This window comes from Anarrhichthys ocellatus, unplaced genomic scaffold (assembly GCF_004355925.1).
Source record: "Anarrhichthys ocellatus isolate YVR2014 unplaced genomic scaffold, GSC_Weel_1.0 scaffold56, whole genome shotgun sequence".
Classification (NCBI taxonomy): Eukaryota; Metazoa; Chordata; class Actinopteri; order Perciformes; family Anarhichadidae; genus Anarrhichthys; species Anarrhichthys ocellatus.
Window position 1 is genome coordinate 2,185,079 of NW_022280086.1, and position 6,691 is coordinate 2,191,769.

Below are 6,691 nucleotides of genomic sequence, written 5' to 3' on the forward strand. Positions count from 1 at the left end.
GGGGGCTCCTCCTGAAGTCCACTGTCATCTCCACAGTTTTGAGCCTGTTAAGCTCCAGGTTGTTCTGACCACCCCAGAGGACCAGCTGTTCAACCTCCCGTCTGTACGCAGACTCATCACCGTCCCTGATGAGGCCGATGACCGTTGTGTCGTCTGAGAACTTCAGGAGTTTAACAGACAGGTCCTCTGAGGTGCAGTCGTTGGTATAGAGGGAGAAGAGCAGTGGGGAGAGCACACACCCCTGGGGGGTGCCAGTGCTGAAAGTCCGGGTGCTGGATGTGATTTTTCCCAGCCTCACCTGCTGCGTCCTGTTAGTCAGGAAGTTTGTGATCCAATGACAGGTGGACGCAAACATAATCAGGGAGAAAATCCGTTTTGAAAATACGTTTTTGGTCAAACGTAATTGAGAATGCATTTTAGTTTGGGGTTAACATAATTTTTAGGAGACAGGGTTCCAGTCCGTGAGGTTCTGGCTAACAGCTGTCTGAAGCCCTCTTATTTACGTCGTCACCTGAACACCAAGCATGACAAAACAAAACAGCCCAAAACAACTGCAGTCTCATTCATGTGTTGGGTCTATAAAAAACGCACTACGGGCTTCATATCTGGTCACAGAATAGCAAGAAAGGGGCTACCTCACACAATCGCCGAAGACGTGTGCTTGCCAGCTGCCAAAGAGATGGTGGAATGTATGATTGGAGAGAGAGAAGCAAACAAGTTGGACATGATCCCGGTGTCCAACAACACTGTCGCGCCGCATCGATGCTTTGTCCGAAGACATCCTGGCTACATTAGTCGGTCGCGTGAAGAAGAGTGAGTTTTACTCTCTGCAAGTAGACGAGTCTACAGATGTGGCCAATCTGGCCAATCTTCTGGTGTACGTCCGTTACCTTTTCGAAGGCACGGTGCAGGAAGTTTTTTTTGTCTTTTTTGTGTTTTTTATCTTGTAAACAAACGCCACGCGCGAGCAAACTGTTCTCTCATTGGTCTGATTTTTATGCGGCTATAAATAGGCTCTGTTGCTTTTTTTTTAAGGTGTGGGGGATTGGGGGTGCGTGAACCCGGTCGGGATGTAGAAGGGGGTGCGTGGCCTAAAAAGTTTGGGAACCGCTGGTTTAGAGGATCCATGCACGCCCCTCTTTGTCTCCTTGTCTTCTTGTATATGTAGACTAGTAGGGAACAGAGGATCAGGCAGAAACCTTTGCAGCAAATGTTTTGTAGAGTTTATCTTGAATAAATACATTCACTAAGACAACAGAGTCTGACCTGAGAGTGTTTTTATTCTTCACTCCACTTTGTGGATCTGGTTGAACCTGTTGGGGCGGGACAACTTACCCACGTATCAGTCTGAAGCTGCATTCTGAATTATTTACTTTTTCTTTTTACTTTTAGGACAAACTGCAGCTTCCTTACAAACTACATACTGATGCATGCAGTCTGCAGTCAACTGGGACATACTGCTTCCTCATTACATGGCACATTGAACTTTGACCTTCTTGTTCATGTACCTGCTGTGCAAAGGATTGTCGGTCAGAATAGCCAGGAAAGCATGCTGGCTTGCATACTGCAACATTTGACCAAATGTAGAACACAAACTGTAATTCCTGCAGCAAACATCCCCAAGGTGGATACAGCACGACCACTGTCAACAACAACCTGCAGGGAAGACAAGATATCCTCAAGAGAGCAGGAAGGAGGAGCGAGGCCCTTCATCTGGCACCAGTCCACAAACGAGTCAAGTAATCCCTCTAACAGGAGGAGACATGTGCATTCTGATACGTGTAGACAACAGGGACCAGGAGACCCAGGTCGCTCAGTCTCACCCTTAATCCAGGCCATGAGGTGCTGACCCAGAATGGAGTGCTCTCCTTGATGCAGAGCAGTGGGCAGGTCTAGTAACCATTAGGACCACTCGTGATGCAACATGGACAGGTGCTGCTTTGAACCCTGTTGAAGTGTACACTTGTAAAGGGGGACACTGGGTGTTTTCTCTATTAGTGAATGAGAGACTCAAGGTGATGATCTTCCCACATCAGAACAGACACTGCTGCCCTGTGCAGGGCCGGGGATCTGACAACCTCCTGTCTGTTGAGGTTCACCTCCACAGTGGTGTTGTCCCACCTCAACATGACATGCTTCCCCCTCAGTTGTGGGGTGAAATGGTTCAGCAGCTTCTGAAAAGCAACAAGCTCCAGCAGGTTGATGTGACGGGCGGAGCCCGGCAACGTGCCTCCTACTCCCACTCGTCCATGAAAACCTGGACGTGATGGAGGACTCACACCAGTCTTACACTACAATCACAATACAACAAAACATTAACAAGGATTTAAGTTAAACCTAATCAAAAGTCAAATTAAAGGGCAGGTCTTTAGTTTATTTTTAAAACTTCAAAGGGAGTTTTCTGTTCTAAGATCCAAGGGGAGAGAGTTCCACAGTTTAGTGCCATAAAAACAGAAAGAACCTCACTAGAACTATTGTGGCAGTTCAGGACCTTCTAAAAGAACGGCAGTGGAAGATCTCGTTCTTGTTGGGACGTAAAAAATAAAAGGCAGTCTCTGTTAAATGAAGGTGTTTGATCATGTGAGTCTTTGTAGATAAGTACAAGGACTTTAAAATCAACTGTAAGAGACACAGGGGAGCAGTGTAGTGATGCGAGCAGAGCGCTGCTGTGATCTCTGTTTCTATGGGTCACAATCCTGACTGCAGCGATCTGAATCAACTGTCATTTTCTTAAAGATTTCTAGACCAGTAAAAAGAAAGTTATATCATCTTAGTGGTTTACAATAAAACATAATTTTTTCTTTCTGTCAAGGACGAGTTAAACCAGTCGAGCTCTGCTGCAGAGCGACCTACCAATCCCTCAAGTCCACTGATTCAAATGTCTTGATCAATAGAATCAAATGCAGCGCTCAGGTCTAATAAAAAGAGGACAGACACATTTTTTTAATCAGAAGAAACTCTCATGTCATTTACGACCTTAAATAAAGCGGTTTCAGTGCTATGGTTGGTCCGATAGCCAGACTGGAGTTTATCTAATATATCATAATTATTTAGACGATCATGTAGCTGCTCAAATACAATCTTCTGATGAAGTATACTCTGAGGAAGATTTGAGATCGGCCTGTAGTTATCAAGGTCTCTAATGTCCCAACCTGATCTCAGTACATCGTATAAATAGCTCATCATTACCAACATGTCCACCTGTCATCAGAACGAATGTTAGGCTTTAACATTGCAGTCAGCAGAGACACGGAGTACAAATGACACAAAGCATGAAAGGCATTTTTAATGCAACATGACATGTTCATGCAGCGTCGGAAATACACGAGGGCAAAGGGCAAAACTGCCCCTATGAAATATAATTTTGCCCCTGATATCACTATGCAAAATATGCCCCCATAATTTCCTCTGATAATAGTGATAATTTAATGAACTTGTCAAAAACATCGTAGCCTATATGACCCGGTCCAGTTGCCATAGAACGTTCTCAACAAATAAATAAATGGAGCGCTTCTTAATCAGACCTGTGACTGCGAGACTGCGGTCAACTCAGCAGACACTTAAATGTTAGTGCACCTATATGCTGAAATTCACGGTAAACGCATTCAAACGGCACAGATCGGGAGCGAAGATTTTGAAAGTTAGCGGAAAGATTAACGTGAGACAACATCCGGTTTCTTCAGACGAACATCCGGTTTTCAGAATAAGAATAGAATAGAATAGAATAGTACTTTATTCATCCCCAAGGGGAAATTTGTCTGTGGCAGCAGCAAACAGGGTTACACAATAAAATAAAAATATTAAGTGTGGAAAATGCACAATATATACAATGTAATAAAATAAAATAACCGAGCAGGACCTATTAGATTTAAGAAGATAAAGTAATAAAAATGCACAGTATATACACTAAGTAGAATCATATTAAATTAACTAAGTATGAAAAAATAATCAAAACAGTAGTGCACAAGATCACCAGCAGCAGCAACAACAGTGTAGCATTGTTACAGTCTTGTGTTTGATTTGGCCAGAGGTGATTTATTATAGAGTCTAATAGCAGAGGGCAGGAATGTTCTCCTGTATCTGTCCTTGTGACAGCGGAGCTGGATCAGTCTGTTGGAGAAAGTGCTCCGCTGTCCCTGCAGTAGGTGGTGGAGAGGGTGGTCCGGGTTATCCAATATGGACAATAGTTTCTTCAGTGTCCTCCTCTCCACCACCCCTTCCAGATTGTCTTGTTTGCAGCCAATGATGGAGCCGGCCTTCTTAATCAGTTTGTTAAGTCTGTTGGTGTCTCCGGCTCCAATGCTGCTCCCCCAGCAGACTACGGAGAAGTACAGTGCACTGGCCACAACAGACTGGTAGAACATCTCCAGCATCTTGCTGCACACGTTGAAGGATCGAAGTTTCCTCAAGAAAAAGAGTCGACTCATCAGAACAAGATGCCAACAAAGTATACATATTGCATACTGGAAATTAGATTAAATGAATTATATTCACATTAAGTATAAAACATGCTACCTGCATCTCGTGAGTTAAAGGGAAAATACACCTAAATTGTGCGTAAAGTGTCTTTATTCTTTGATTTGAGGGTTGCTGGTAATGAATAATACCTGACTGACAGTCAATTAAGATATTTTACTAAGCAAAAACTCTGTACTGAATTTGTACCTTCAAATGGCACATTTTTAAAAATTTTAAGATGCTATAAAAACGTTTTTCTCAAAAATTCCACACAATGACTAATGCATATATGTTCAGGACAAAAATGGGTAATATCACAATATTTGAGGTGCTACAAAAATATGTTTATGAATAATTCCATACAATGACTGATGTATATGTAATCAAGGCATCGTTGACTTAATAATTATTAATAGTTGTTTAAAAAATGTAATAATAACAATAAATAACCACAAATAAATAAGAATAAATTGAATATGATTGTCTGATTTATGTTTGTTTTTTGTTCAAAAAATCTAAGAAAACACTTTGAATCTGTAGACTACTGCCTAATAGTCTTATTATTACCATTTGATGACAATTGCTCATATACTGTAAGCCTAAATAAGTATATTTATTATTTTGAACAAAGGTTAAATGTTATTTCACAAGTTTCAAAAAGTGCCCCCAATTTTTCTTTAAATGCCCCTGGATTTCAGTCAGTGGGGGCAAAAATTGCCCCGTAAAAAATATGTAAATTTCCAACCCTGTGTTCATGTCATTTATACGTCATTTGATGAAAACAGGCTTCTGAAAGCTGCAGAGATACGTTGATTCTTCTTCTTGTGTTGTGAGAGAGGCTCAGGAAACTGGAAGCTTTTCATTTAAAAAACTGAAACACACCAAACTGTTGGAGTTCAGCTTTCACTGCTTTCATTGTGTTGGACGCTGATGGACAGTTATATTTTATTTTCATTTCTACAGTATTTTATTTATTTGTATCTGTGCAAATGACTCTGTATTGGTCCATAGAACACAGGTTCATAACAAACAGGCTCAAACCCAAAAATTTGAAGAAATAATCATAACATACCCATATACAGAACATTTTATTCAGACAGATATTTGCCACAAATTGTGTTTCAGAACTAAATTTCAGATTAACTTTTACTGAGTAGAATTCTTAAGCTTCAAAGTTAACCAAATATCAGTAAATATATATTTGATATATAATGTCATCAAAAATGAAACACAAATGTTAGAGATAACATCGTATTTTGTTTTCATTTGATTGGAGTCTTACATTAATATACAGTGTTTGTTTTATCATTTCTGAATCTGGATGAAGCCCAACTCTCTGTATTTCAAGCCCCCCCCCCCCCCCCCCCCACCCTGCTATAAGAGAACACATGTCCCTTATAGCAGCGCCCACCCCAAATGCTCTCATTGGTCTCATTGGTGATGACGCCAATCCTGATCAACATTCTACCCCTCCTGTGACCCATGGTCTGTCTGTATGTGTATTCAGAGCCAGTGAGCAACGGACTTTCAAAATAATAATAATAAAAAAACATGCGATAAAATAATTGTCGGCATTAATTAATTAATGCGTTTAATAACGCGTTAACTTGCCCAGCACTATATATATGTCAGTGGTGGACCGTCAGGGCCAGCAAGGCCTTCTCTGTTGGCCTAAACAGAATCACAAAGTTATAGCTATTTTATAATTTAATAGTTTTTCTTAAATACACTACATGTATTATAATTTATAAAAATATTTTCCCCATTCTCTTATTTTCTCATTGCACAGCTCCTGTCTTCCTCAGTTGCTCTGCTTCCAGTGCAGCTTGTTTTAAGTAGAGCTTTTATCCAATCAGATTTCACCTCTGTGTCTCTAGGTAAGAAGAGAGGCAGAGGCCTGCAGACTCACAAGTGAATCCCTTTGCAGTTTAAGTGAATGGGGGCGATATTGTTGATTGTCATAGTCTTCAACCAATCAGATCTTTAGTTTGACATATTGGGCGTATTCTTTGACGTGCCAGAGCCTGCTAGCTGGCCTACAAGTACGTGATTGGTCAGTGGGCTAGCGTGACATGTTGGGCGGTGACAATCCCAATATCTGCTGTCTCTGTCGATCAATACTCGCAATGATTAAAGCTCTCTAAATCAATACTCACAGTGATTAAAGCTCTCTAAATCAATACTCGCAATGATTAAATCTCTCTAAATCAATACTTACGATGATTAAAGCTCT

General features: G+C 41.0%; 1 long non-coding RNA gene across 1 annotated transcript in view; it reads right to left on the reverse strand.

Moving 5' to 3' along the window:
* LOC116396551 (uncharacterized) overlaps nucleotides 1-6,691 on the reverse strand; it is a 10,903-nt gene that overhangs the window by 1,545 nt on the left and 2,667 nt on the right. Inside the window, exon 2 of the long non-coding RNA XR_004213608.1 lies at nucleotides 1,509-1,511. This is a non-coding gene — a long non-coding RNA (uncharacterized LOC116396551). The remainder of the gene's footprint in view (nucleotides 1-1,508; nucleotides 1,512-6,691) is intronic.